Genomic DNA, 14,323 nt, shown 5'->3' with positions numbered 1-14,323 from the left:
ATGAAGAAAAAGCATTTATTAAAAACTTACTCTTCCAGTTTGTGCTGGAAATACAAATACTAAAGTGGGATGACCCCTGCCCTTAGGGGATTGATAGTCTAATCGGGAGAGGCAGCACACTTGGGAAGTGGTGAACAGGGGAGTCACTGGGGATAGTGACTTGATCCACAGGCTCTCAATCAATGAGTCCTTTCCAAAAGCAATAGTAATATGGATTCAATTATTCTTGCTTTCAGCAAGAGGTGGAAGGGAGGAGTGGGATATAGGTGCAGTAACAGAAGGTGGCAAGATGGCCCCAGGTGAATGGTTCCATGGGATGTGAAGCCTGATCTGGTCTGGGATCTCCTAAATCTACTGGACTAGGTGATTTGACCCTCAGTTATTAGTCAATCAAGGTAGCTCCCCTCTAGGGTGGGATTTCCAGAGCTGAATGAATTAACTCTCTCCTGGATCAAGAAAAGTAGACAAAAATCCCAATCAACTCACCAGTCAAATAGTAACCAACAAGCATTTGTTGAGAACCTGCTAGTACCATTAGCTGTTGCCCTTCGTTCTTGAAGAGGACCAAAATGTCATCACTATGTCAGGGTCAAGGTACAGTGTGTCTGATTGTGGCTGATCAGACAAGTAAGATATCTCAGAAGGCTCTACCACAGCTGGGCACAAATAGTCCCTGTTAGTACTAGGCACTAAGTGCTAAGGATACAAACAGAAAGAATGAAACAATCCCAACTCACACGGGGTTTACTTTCTGATGGGGGAGACAAGAAATACTAGTTGAGTGTAAACAAAATAAATGAAAGGATAAGAAATACTAAGTAATTAGTATAAATCCAAAGTACTTATATACAAAGTAATTTGGGAGGGAGGTGCTAGTATTGGGGAAGATTAAGAAAGGCTTTGTGTGGAAGAGGATGTTTAATTCGAGTCTTGAAGATGGTGTCTCAGAGGTGGATATAAAGAGAGAGTGCATTCCAGGCACGGGGGACCAGCAGGGCAAAGACACAGAGATGAAGCATTGTGCCTGTGACACAGAGAGAAGGCCAGTTTGGGTGGATTAGAGATTTAGGGAAGGGGGGTAATAACGTACAATGAAGATGAAAAGGGAGGTCAGGCCCAGGTTGTCTAGGGCTTTACAAGCTAATCAAGCTTCAAGACAATTGAGAACCATTGAAATTTATGGAGTAGGGAGTGATCTGATAATGGTCAGATCTGATAATAAGTCTTATGTCCTCAAGGAGATAGAGTATGCCTTCTAATCCTTTGGTATCCTCCATAGTGCGTTCCTCCAAATTTAGCACATAACCTGTGCTTGGTATATACTTATTGAGTGCATGAATTAATGAGTGAGAAGGTGGTCCTTTGAGGGCCTTAATTAGCTCCATGGAACAGCTGAGGATGCTGAGGCATTGGGAGGTACTCAAGTAAATGGAGAACATATTTGGAACTCACCAGATCACCACAGTAGACAGCCAGATGATCTTATCATTGGACCACTGCCAGCCCATTTCAGCAGGCTTGAAGAAAAGAAAAGAAGGGGGAAAACAATATCTATCCTGGAGCTTGTAAGGAGCTAGCTCACACATTCCTGCCTTGCCAAACGGCCTCTCTAGAAGGGGGAAGGAGGTGACCACCCACTCTATAAGCTCAGCTATTTCCAATTCCTTAAGAAGTGGAAGCTCTCTCCAGTTAAGAAGAAGACCAAGAAAAGGTGAGGTTGGCCCCAAACACTGGGTTTCAAAAGGGTGGAGGTATGGTCCTTCCAGGGAGGGAGGCAGATTTGACAGGACTCTGTCTAAGCAGAGATTCATTTGACTGAACTTAGACTCCTTCCTGACCTTAAACTATGTTTGTCTTCTGCTTCTAGATACTCCCAGGATGCTTACCTCTTTTTCTGGACCTTGGACACACCTTCCTCCCTTGTTCTTACCCCTAGCAAGGGCCATAAAGAACAATAGACTTAGGTGCTCTGTTGGGACTTGAAAGTCTCCCTAACTCTCAAGGAAGATGAGGATGAGAAAGGGTACTGTGCTCTGTCTTCTCCAGGGAGGATAAGATCTGGTAGCATAAACAAGATGCAGAACTAGGTCTCGGAAGCCTTGGGCTTCGCCTCTTCTCATGTACCTTTTCTCTGCAAATGAATTAATGAGGAAGAACAAGGATAGGAATCTTGAGCTACGCCTTTCATCCCAAGGCACCTTGTAGAGTTTGTGAGCTGGGAACGAAACCTGTGGGTGCATGGGAAACCTATTCATAAACCCCAACCCAGACAAGTCTGGGGGCAGAGCCAGGAAGTGGGGAAGTAGCAAACAAGATCAGTCCTGGAAGAGCTCTGAGCTCTAAAGGAGAAAGCTCTCCAAGAAAGAGGCAGCCCACTGTCCAACCCAGAGGCTGGGGGTCAGCCGCTAACTCACCGCATGACTTTGAACAGGTCACTTCAACATGTGGCTTCATGTACCTCGTCTGTAAAGCATGGGGAGTTGACTATATCATAGTAGGATAGATTCAGAACTGGAAAGGATCTCAGAGATCAGCTAGGTCAAGCCTCTCATTTTACACCTGACAAAATGAACACTTGGAGAAATTATTTGTACGAGGTAGTGTCAAAGTGTGCTTTTAAACTCAGATTCTCTGATTTGTTTTTAAAGGATAAATGAAAAAGCATTTATCAAGTGTGTTTTATTAAGTGTTCACTATGCCAAGTACTGAGGATGCAAATGGAAAAGTGGAGACAATGCCTGCTCTCAAGGGGCTCACGTTCTCGTGGGGAGACCATTCGTATCAAAGGTTCCAGGTACAAGTCAGATAGTCCCATGGTCCCTAGCCTGGGTGTGGGAGCCAAAGGGATAGAAGTGTATCTTGATTGAATGTCCTTTCATGTGATAAAATCCTTTCTCAGACCCAGAGTTCTTTTTGATGGATCCTTTAACATTCCTTGGAGTTTATCAACATTCTGCTGAGATTCCAAAAGGAGATAGAAGAGGTAGGGAGATAAGGTCCCAAGTGGAAATCTGATTAGCAGATTGAGTCAAGGGATCGGGTTGGCATCAGAGAGAAAGAATAACTTTTCCAACCAGGTGCCTGCAGCATTCAAAGTCTAGGAGAACCAAGTCCATGAATTAACCTCTCCCCATGTTGCTCCTACTGGGTTGGTCCCTACAGTTTTCATTTCACCACCAGATGCTTGCTTTTTCTCTCTGGTTGTTTCATACATGGGTATCTTCTCTCCTCAACTAGACTATGAACTCCTGGAGGGCAAGAACAGTAACCATTCACCACTAGAGTAACCCCATCTCCAGTCATCTGGATCTATATCTGGCCACTGGACCTAGATGACTCCAGAGGAAAAAGTGAGGCTGGTGACTTTGCACAGCCCTCCCTCACTTAAATCCAATTCCCTTGCAAGTTGTGGTATCATCTTTCTGATGTCATGGCCGTCTTTGAGAACAAAGGACAAACAACAACAGGCTGGCTTCCCCCCAACAATTAGCACATGGTTAAGCATCTGTTGCATTCTCGTTATTCATTTTGATGTTGTTGTGCAGTCATTTTCAGTCATGTCCAACTCTCTGATTCCCCTTTTAGGGGTTTCTTGACAGAGATGCTAGAGTGTTTGCCAATTTCCTTCTCCAGTTCATTTTGCAGATGAAGAAACTGAGGCAAACAGAGTTAAATGACTTGTTCAGGGTCACACAGCTAGTAAGTGTCTGTGGTCAAATTTGAACTCAGGTCCTCTTGACTCCAGGGATAATCCTCTATCAATGTGCCACTTCTTGGTGGGTTATAAAGAGAGGACTTCTCCACCTTCTGGTCTCTTGGCACCCCTCAGATTTCTTTCTAACTTAACCTATTACCAACTTGCATTTATTATTTTTAAGATGACATTTTTATTTACAAAAACAAACAAAAACAAAAAGGGAAACTCTAAGCCAAGGTCCCTTTCTTTCTCAGCATAAAGATAAAAAGTAAAAAAGCCAACATTTCATCGGATTACGTTAGGTCCTTTCTCACAGGGTCTGTGAGGTGCTTTCCCCTTAAGAGTGAGAAGACAATTCTGGCTCAGCCTCAGCCTCTGCTATAAGTTTGAGATCCTCTCCACCCTTCTTCCTGTGCGTTGCAAGGATTTCTTCAGTGTCCTTCCCAACCAGGTCTGAAAATGTGCCCAGGTTTTCAGCAATGATGCAGTGGTTTTGACAGCTGGGCCATGACTAGATCACCACACCATTATGATAGACATGCTTGGAGATCCTTGTAGTTGACCTCATTCATAGGCCTTGCCAGTGTAGACCAGCTGGTAGTGTGAAGCCTTTATCTGGCCCAGTGTGGTCCTGGTATCAGACTCTGGTTCAGAACTCAATGGTTGTTGCTAACACCTCATACCACCTGCTGGACCTGCTCTCTTCCCAACAGCCTCCAGGATGCACCCCTGCCATGGGCCCAGCCTGGAGTCAGGGACTCATATTTGTAAAGCTAAATTTTTCAATGTGCTTTGCATGCAATATTTCATTTTATCCCTACAGCAGCCCTTCGAGGGAGGTGCTGTTAGCATCTCCAATTTACAGATGAGGAAGCCTGAGCAAGGCTAAGACACTTGAGCAGAGTGGTATAGTGAGGGAGTGCCTGGGGCAAAATTCAAACCCAGGCTTCGCTAAGCCACTAAACTTAGTGGTTACCCTTCCCTTTTGCCATATCAATGAACATTTATTAAGCCCCTACTATGTAACAGGCACTACACTAAACACTGGAGATACAAAAAGAGGCAAAACACAGTCCCTGCCCTCAAGGAGCTTACAATCTAATAGAGGAACTAACATGCAAACGAACATATACAAACAAGCTACATACAGGAGAAATGGAAAATAATTAACAGAGGGAAGGCAGTGGAATGAAGAGGCTTTAGAGAAGGCTTTGTATAGAAGGTGGATTTTATCTGGGACTTAAAGGAAGCCAGGGAGGTCAGTAGTTGGAATGGAGGATAGAAAGCATTCCAGGCACAGGGGACAGGCAGAATGCCTGCAGCTGAGAGATGGCCAGGAGGCTAGTGTCATTGTATTAAAGAGTAAGTGTGGGCAGTAAGGTGCAAGAAAACTGGAAAAGTAGGAGGGGCCAGGTCATGAAGCTCTTTAAATGCCAAACAGAGGCTTGTGTATTTGATCCTGGAGGTGATAGGGAGCCACTGGAGTTTATTGAGTGGGGGTGGTGGTGGTGGTGGTGACATGATCTGACCAGCCCACTTCTGTCTCCAGTTATGCTGTTCTCCTGCACAGTTCTTTGGTGCTCATGTAGAGCAGCCTCCTGAATCCCATCATGTACCTCTACAATCCCCTTTGAACGGACCACCACTCTATTTTTTGGAGATGGTGATATTCCAAGATGCATGGACGTGTACCATCAAAGGAAGAAGAAAATATTGATATTAAAAACATGGGTTTTTGTGTCAGAGAGAAGCTGGTGGTCATTAAAAGTAATACACAATCCCCATTCTCTTCAACTCTGTGCCCTTTGTTGACCATCCTGTTGACATCATCTGTAGAGATGGACCAAGTTTATGGGCTGTCCATCCAACTGCATGTCGTAGTCTAAACAATGAGCAAAATACGAGTTATTTTGAGTGCAGGAACTATTTCATTTTTATCTTTGTGGCAAAATGGTTAGAGAGTCAGCCAGATCTGACTTCAAATACCACATCTGATTCACACTGGCTGTGAGATTTGGGCAAGTCATAACCTTTCAATGCTCTAGGCAACTCTAAGATTATATAGATTGCAGAGAAGGCGCAGACTTGAATTGATAGAGGAGATCCCAATACCCGGGAACTGATTGTCCCCATCTATGTCTAGCACCTAACCTGGCTCATTGTAGGTACTTAATAATGGCTTGTTGTTTCATTAGTTGATTGATTCATCCACTTGATTTTTCCTACGTGGATAGTTAGACCGAACTCATATGAGTAATTATGGAACATAGTTAGGAGTAAGTGCATCTAGGACTTGATGTAATCAATACAATGTCATCTTCAAACACAAATATCTGGAGGACCTCACCTTCTCTAGAGAATTCCTCTTTTATTTGCACTCAGCAAATGAAGGGGGCAAACGTCCTGGTTGAGCATTCCTCCCCTTGTATCCTCAATATGCACAATCAGAGTCACCAAAGTTCTCTCTCTTATATCTTTCAAAGAATCTTATAAGAATTTAACACATTCATGGGAGGCTCCTCATTGGAGAATGACCTCTAAGTAATGTTTTACTTAACTGAATCAAAAGCCTTTTTTTTTGTAATCAACTAATGAAAAGTATTTATTAAGTGCCTATTATGTACCAAACACTGGGCTGGGGGCTGGGGATACAAAAACAAAGAAGAAAACAATCTCTATTACTAAGCAGCAAGAGACAATTAGCATGGTCTGGTCTCACATTGTCTGCATCTTTCAGTCAATTGTGTGATGCCAGACTTGTGATCTGCTGTAGAATTTTGTTGGTGAAAGCTAACCTGTTTCCCTTCTCATGCTTTCATCTGAGATGTCTTCAATAATGAGGCAGCTGGTAGAATGATGGATCGAGAGCTAGGCTTAGACTCAGGAAGACCAGAGTTCAAATCCAGACTTGGACACCTTCTGGCTGAATGACCCTGGGCAAGTCACTTAACCTCTGTTTGCTTCAGTCTCTTCACCTGTAAGAGGTCAATGATCATAGCATTTACCTCACAAGGTTACTGTGAGGATCAAATGGAAAATATTTGTAAAAAGTGCTTTGTACAGAGCCTGGAACATAGTAGTAGATAGATAAACATGTATTCCCTTTCTTCATAATGTGTATATTAGTGTCATTAAGATTATGGAAGGATGGTAATGAGTTGCTGTTTGTACAGGGCAGTCACAGGGATGGTGAGTAGAGTCACAGGGAAGTTTATTGACTCCTCCTTTCCAGGACAAATAATGCTGATTTAATCACTTTTCCAACAGCTAGAGGTGGTAGCTAGGTGGAGGACAGCTAGGTAGTATGGTGGATAGAGGGCTGGGCCTGGAGTCAGGAAGACCTAAGTTCAAATCTGACCTCAGATACTTCCTAGCTGTGTGACCTTGGGCAAGTCACTAAACCCTGTTTGCCTCAGTTTCCTCATTCGTAAAATAAGCTGGAAAAGAAAATGCAAACCACTCTAGTATCTCTGCCAAGAAAACCCCAAATGGGGTCAAGAAGAGTTAAACATGACTGAACAATCACAATAAAAAGGCAGTAAAGTCAGAAGCAGAGGAACAGAGTGGAATGTGAGAAGGGTATGCTTGGAGCAGCATGGGATGAAGATGGCCAGAGAGCAGTGTGGTGGGTGGGTCTGGGTCTGACTGGATATGCAACACTCAACAGTTAGTAGCCCAGGACCTCAGACCAAGAGCTGGAGTACTTAATACGTGGCAGAGGTTGGAATGAAGAGGCATGGGAAGAACATAGCTCCTCTGTTACAAAACCAGCCTTTGTTAACAGCAGGATTTGAATCCAGGTCTTCCTGGCTAAAAGGCCAACTTAGTATCCAATATACTACACTGTCTCTCTTAAATCTGTCTCTAGCTACATCTACATCTACATCACTGTCTCTATCTCTACCTCTATCATCCATCTATCTTTCTGTCTGTCTATCTATCTATCTATCTATCTATCATCTATTTCTATGAGAGGTAATGTGGTTGAATGGATAGAGATCTTTTCTCAAAACCAGGAAGACCTAGGTTCAGTAAATTAAATCCACAAGCATTTGTTGAGTACCTACTATGTGCTGGGCACTGTGCTAATTGCTCAGTTTACAAAGAAAGGCAAAGACAGTCCTGGCTTTCAAAGAGCTTACTCTAATAGGGGATGCAATGTGCAAACCACTATGTACAAAAAAGATATATCCCAAGTACACTGAAGATAACTTGAACTAAGAGGGATTGAGAAAGTCTTCTTGCACAAGGTGGTATTTTAGCTAAGACTTGAAGGAATCCAGGGAAGCCAGGAGGCAGAGATGGGGAATCTTGCCTCAAGCTGTACAACCCTGGACAAGTCACTTAACCTCTGTTTGTCTCAGACTTCTCTTCTAGACTTGGCTTCTAGACTTTTCCTGACTTCAAGTTCAAGACTCTTTCCTCTTAAAATGCATGAAAGGAATTAGTGGGAGATAAATCTGTAAAGGTAGGTTGGTGTCAGATTAGGAGCTTGGACTTTGTTTGATGTTCATTGGGGAGCCATTGAAGGTTATTGACCAGGGGAGTGGCGCATAGTCAAAGCATCGCTTTAGGAAGATGACTCTAGCATCAGTGTGGAGGATGGATCAGCAAGGGTTGACTGAAAGGCAATAAAAGTGGTCTGGGAGTTATTGTCATAAACTAGCTGAGAAATAAGTTGGGCTTGATCTGGAAAGGTTGCAGACACAGTGGAAGGAGGGAGAGGCATGAGAGGGAGATGTGTGTACTTTTTTATCCCACAAAAGTATTAAGGTTTCTTTGCAACTGTTTTAAAGACCTGATAAAGAGCAAATGCCTGTTATACAAAGCCATTAAGTTGAAAAAAGAAAAATAAAGATAGTAACACAAGCATCAACTGTGTATCTGCTAATCATTGACAGACATTGATGGATACTAATGATGTGCTCATGTTGCTAGATAGAGGACAGAGCTATAACTGAGACACTTTCTTCATGGCCAAGGGTTAGCATATATATTCCAAGGTGGGTCAAAGGTGCTATGATGCCCCCGTACTAGAAGCCTTCTCACCTTGGAAGATGCCTTCATCCCTAAAGCCCCTTTCTCTAATAGGTCATTTCCTTCTAGAACCTCCATTTACAGAAAGGGCCCTCTGGTCAACCATATTCAATCCTTCATTCCTCACTGGACCTTGCTCCTGACTCTCCTGGTTTAACTCTCCACTTTCTGTATATCTCGTTCTTTATAGAAGTGGCTGTCAATCAACCCTACACTCCAGTCCATACTCTTACCCACCTTAGAACATCCTTCTTACCCAAGAACATAACTCATTCAGTTAATAACTTGTGATCCATCCATTCATGTGTTGACAAATATTTAACAACCAGCTCTCGGGGGGAGGAATATACAAACAGCATACTTTTTATTAACAAAATCTGTATGATTATTATTTTCTCCATCCTTCCCTTCCCATTTAATAGGCCTCAGGTGGAGCTAGTTAAGGGAAACCTGATTAGGGGAGGCTTGTTTGTAAGCAGGCCCACACCCTTTTGCTGATTAGGTGTGAAGCCCTGGGGCCCTAAACAGGGTGTGTGTGTGTATCTATATATCTATATCTATATATCTATATCTATATATATATATGTATGTGTGTGTATGTGTGTGTGTATATATACACACACATATACATATACATATATAATATATATGTATGTATATGTATGTGTGTGTATACATATATACATATATGTGTGTGTGTATACATATATATATGTGTGTATATATATATACCCTGAGGGTAGCCATTAAACTCAGAGTAGAGAGAGAGAGAGCTGAAAGGAAGAAGAGAAAACTTCGAGAGAGAGGGAGAACTAGAAGAGATAGAAAGACAGAGAGAGAACTGGAAGGGCTCTGAGAACTGCAAGGGCTTTCAGAACTGTGGGAGGAGAGGATGCAGGCTAGCAGACCATTAGGATTCAGGAGTGAGTGTTTATGGGAAAGCCCTAGGAGATGGGAAGTATATAGGAGGGCTTGGCTCCTTGTTGTGATATTGTGTTTTAATTTCCTTGCTGTTACATTGAAGTGGACTTACTGGTTTGGGGATACAATTGTTACTATGTCAAATTGGAATTATTGGTTTTGAGATTTGATCCTCTGGTGTCTGAATCAATGTTTTACTTCCTCTGCCTTCTATATAGAGTCTCTTATTATGTGATTCCAAACTATACAGGCATATTCATGGTCACCATTGATACCATGAATCTTGCCTTACTGATACCATTCCTGACAATCAATAAAATAATAAATAAAGCCCTGATTGGCCATGTTTGACTATTTCTGAGATGTAAATGCTCCCGCATTTAAAATTTACCAATCAGCTCTCATGAGTTAGTACAAACTGGTTCCAGCACACATCCCACAAGCCATTCCCCTTCCATTCGTTTACAATATGTAGTATTAAGCAAAGCCTCTGCACAATGGTCATTATAATAGTAAGAAGTTTAACTGGATTAGATAAAGGAGTAATAAATTATAAAGGCATAGATATCTATCTCACAAGCAGTACCCCTAATTATATCCTCCTCCTCTCAGGGATGGACACCTTTTCCTTCCCTCTTCCCTTGCTCTAGAGTAAAAAGAACAATAAGTTTTCCTATTTAAATGCAATCCTTGTGACTCTCACCAGTCATGAAAAGGGCCACCTAAATATCAACCATTAATGACAACCAGCACTTATTGGATTTCTTCCTGTGACTTGAACAACCACCAAAACCTCAATGGTTGTACCTTCTGGCTCCCCACACTCTTCATTCACTGGCTCAACCAGACATGAACTCACTTGCTTCCTATGACTGCCATTGCTCAGGCTACAGTCCAGGTCATACCAAATCAACATGTCAGCTATGAGAGGGATTACATGGCAGCAACCTCTCCCCACCTTCTCCATACCTCTCTGTTTCTCTGGTCTTCACTTTCTATATACCTAGTCGTGTCCAACATCATCCTTCTAACACAGATCTCTGGGAAGACACTATCTAGACTCATATATTCTTTGCTCCAAAGTCTTCTGGGTATTTATGCCCCCAAACACCAGTCCGCTATACTTCTAAAGCACACCTTCTGGCAGGTTTTATGGCTATTAGCATGTTGACAAAACAGACAATAGCTTAAATATGAGGTAATGTCACTTTTCAAAGAGCTACAGCATGTCCTCTGCCATGTAAAACACTAGGATTCGCCCCTGCTGGAGCATTTGAAGATAGAAATGGGGAGGGACGGAGAGACTGGAATAGTTCCAACATAATCTACCATCAGAAAACCTAGTTTCTAACCTGAGTCCTACTACTTTGTAGGACTACTACTATTTGTAACTTTAAGGAAGTTCTTCAACTTCTCTGAGCCTAAGCTTCCTCATCTGTAAAAGGGGAATAATAATGCCTACCCTACTTATAACAAAAATTGAAATAGCACTGAAGAAGAAAAAGGAGGAGGAGGAGGAGGAAGATGAGGAGGAAGAAGAAGAGGAGGAGGAGGAGGAAGAAGAAGCGGAGGAGGAAGAGGAGGAGGAGAAGAGGAGGAAGAGGAAGAGGAGGAAGAAGAAGAGGAGGAAGAGGAGGAGGAGAGAGAAATACAGCCTGATTAGACGAAGTATATATAGTGGTCTATGCTACAAGTGATAAAAGTTCCTTTTGTGGCTTTGGACAAATCATTTAAGCCCCTCAGTACCTACTATGTGCCAAGTACTATGTTAGGTGCTGGGGAAGCAAATAGAAACACTGAAATGATCTCTCCTCAAATGAGCATCCATTCACCTAACTTCTCTGGAATTCAGTTTCTTCTTCTATAAAATAAGGATAATAAATAATAGCCTCTACCTCACAAGATTGTTGTAAGGATCCAATGGAATAACCTATTTAAAGTGCTATATAAATACTAAGTGATATTATGTTCCCTCTCTTTGTGTATTTGAAGGGACATCATGTGAAAGAGGTTTTTAGGATGGTTCTGTTTGACAGAGATGGAAATACTAGGACCACCGTGTAGAAGTAATAAAGAGGCAGATTTCAGCTCAATATAAGGAGGAATTGTAAAAGATTTAGAAATGTCCAAAAATTGGAATCAACTGCCATGCAAGGCAATGGGTTCCCCATTGATGGAGGTCTTGTGTGGTGGCTGGGTGATGGCTGAAGGTAAGGGTTTGAACTGGATCACCTCTAAGATTTCTTCACTCACTGTTCAGTTCATTCAGCAAGGATCCTTTAAGCATCTACTATATGTGAGGTACTGTTCTAGGAACTGAGGATAAAAAGAAAAAATTCTATCAAAATATTTTGGAGAAACCCTGTCTCCCAGAGCTAAGGCCCAGTGAGCAGGCTGTATCTTGAGCTTGGCGTAACCACAATCCTTTGCGCTCTGAATGATCTCATCCTCTGACAAAATATATTGCACCAGGTGTTCATCACCACTATTTCCCAGGGACCTGAGAACCACATTCATCACGTTTCTGACATGCTCATGGTCCCTGTTCCTTGTACTATGCTCCTGTTCCTATCACAGAACTCTGGTTCTGTACCTCACAGAGTAATCATGTTCCCCAAGACTTGGGACAATACTGTTCTCATAGGACTCGTGGCAACAGTAGCTCAAGACCTACAAATGATTATGTCATAGTCCAGCCTGGTTTGTACATAAGCACTGCCGGTCCCCTGACATGTTAAGCCCCCCTACTCTGGAGGACTTCCACTTACAAGTGTTTTCCTCATTCTGAAACTAATAAAACCACTACCTGATTCCTGACACACCAGCCTCTGGCCTGCTCTGTTTGGCTCCAGCCATTCCCAGGTTAGAGAACCATCTAGTCTGGACTGCATTCAAAATTCTGTTGACAATTCTAAGTTCCCAGCTCTAAAATTCAAGGATTCCTCTGAGGGTGATAGAATGGAGTCAGTAAACATAAAGTCTTGCATTTGGGTTAGGAAAAATCCCTTGCCCAGGTTCCAGGTGGGAAAGACCTAACTTTCAATCAAATACAGTTTCAGTATGAGCCAACAGCAGTATTAACAGCTGCTAAAAGGCTAACAAATTCTAAGGCTCATTAAGACAGGCAAGGAGATCAGAATGAGGGAGGGAATAGTCTGATTCACAGAACTCTGCCCTGGCCACACCAGATCTGGAGCACTGTCATCAGCTCTGAACAAGATATTTTAGGACACTGACATTTTGGAACAAAACTAAAAGAAAGGGGCCAGGATGGAGAAGGGACTTAAAATGGTACCATACTAGAATAATGCATTTCCCACTTGACTCGGAGTTCCTGATGTTACAGGAATTCAGTGAGGTTTGAGCCCTCATCTATGGCAGACTGCTTCACAGATCAGACAAAACCACAAATAAAACAGAAAAGCATTGTCATGAAATATATTTGTTGCTGGGCATCTACTGTTAAACATGTCTATATACCCTTCTACTGGGAAAGCTGAGGCTGGTGGATGTTTGGGTTCAGGAGTTCTGAGCTATAGTGAGCCCTTTGACATTGTCTGGCACCAACATATGGTGAATTTCCAGGTGTGTGTAGGGAGTAAGGGAAGGGTCTCAATCTACCTAAGGAGGAACTGGCCCAGACTGGAAACAGAGCAAGTCAAAGCTCCAGTGGCTGCTGCGCTTCCAGCCTGGGAGAGAGAGGGAGACCCAATCTCAAGAAAAAAAGAAAAAAGAAGAAAAAGAAAAGGAAAGAAAGGTAAAATGGTAAAAAAAAAATAAAAATAAAAAAATAGGGAACACTACGCAGTAGAGCCATTTGGCCTCCTACAAACAAATGAAAAGAGTCTCTCATGGGCTCAGATACCAATATCGAAAAGCCAATTCCCTTGCAGAAAAATTTAGGCTCCAAGGTGCCCGAGGGCCTCTTTGCCATGCCTTTGTCTCTCTTGAATAAGAAATCATAGAGAGAACTGGGAACATTTAGATTGGAGATGAGAAGACAAGATCTTTAAATATCTGAAGAGTTAGCATATGGAAGGGGGGACAGATTTTTGGTATTATTATGGGGGACAAACCATTTAATCTTGTGTGTGGGAAGGGGAGGGGGATGCCCGCACACACGTATGGGTCCTCTAGGGACTGTGCTCTTGCCAAGTGGATTTTGGATTCAGCCCACACCTGCAGGGAACTGGGGCCTTTTGTCCACCGAGCGCCTTGCTCTGCCTGGCTAATCCAGGATGAGCTCCTTACTCCCTCTTCACAGGACGCAGCACAGACTAGAATCTTAACAGAGATTATGGCAAAGAGAGAAAGAGATCCTGGGGAGGAAAAGGGAGGGAAGGCTGGAGAGTGGGGATTCATCTGGCAGGAGCCCTAGATGCGCAAGTGCAGGCCTTTCCTCTCAGGATCCCAAAGCATTTTGCCCTCGATCATTGCCGAAGACGGGTCCGGTCATCATGTAATATCATCCCACTTTTTCTAAGAAGTATTTCATTTCTGTTTCTTTATCGTACACCCCTTTCCCATTTTCCCATAAAACCATTTCATCTCGTTTCCTTTCTCCTTAATTCAGCCGGCATCTATATATTTATTCATTGATTGATTCATCGATTTACTTAATTCATTCATCCATGTAGTTCGCGCCTACTGTAAACAAGGCTTTGTGCT

This window comes from Trichosurus vulpecula, chromosome 3 (genome assembly GCF_011100635.1).
Source record: "Trichosurus vulpecula isolate mTriVul1 chromosome 3, mTriVul1.pri, whole genome shotgun sequence".
In the NCBI taxonomy this organism is placed as follows: domain Eukaryota; kingdom Metazoa; phylum Chordata; class Mammalia; order Diprotodontia; family Phalangeridae; genus Trichosurus; species Trichosurus vulpecula.
This window is presented reverse-complemented; position numbering follows the sequence as displayed.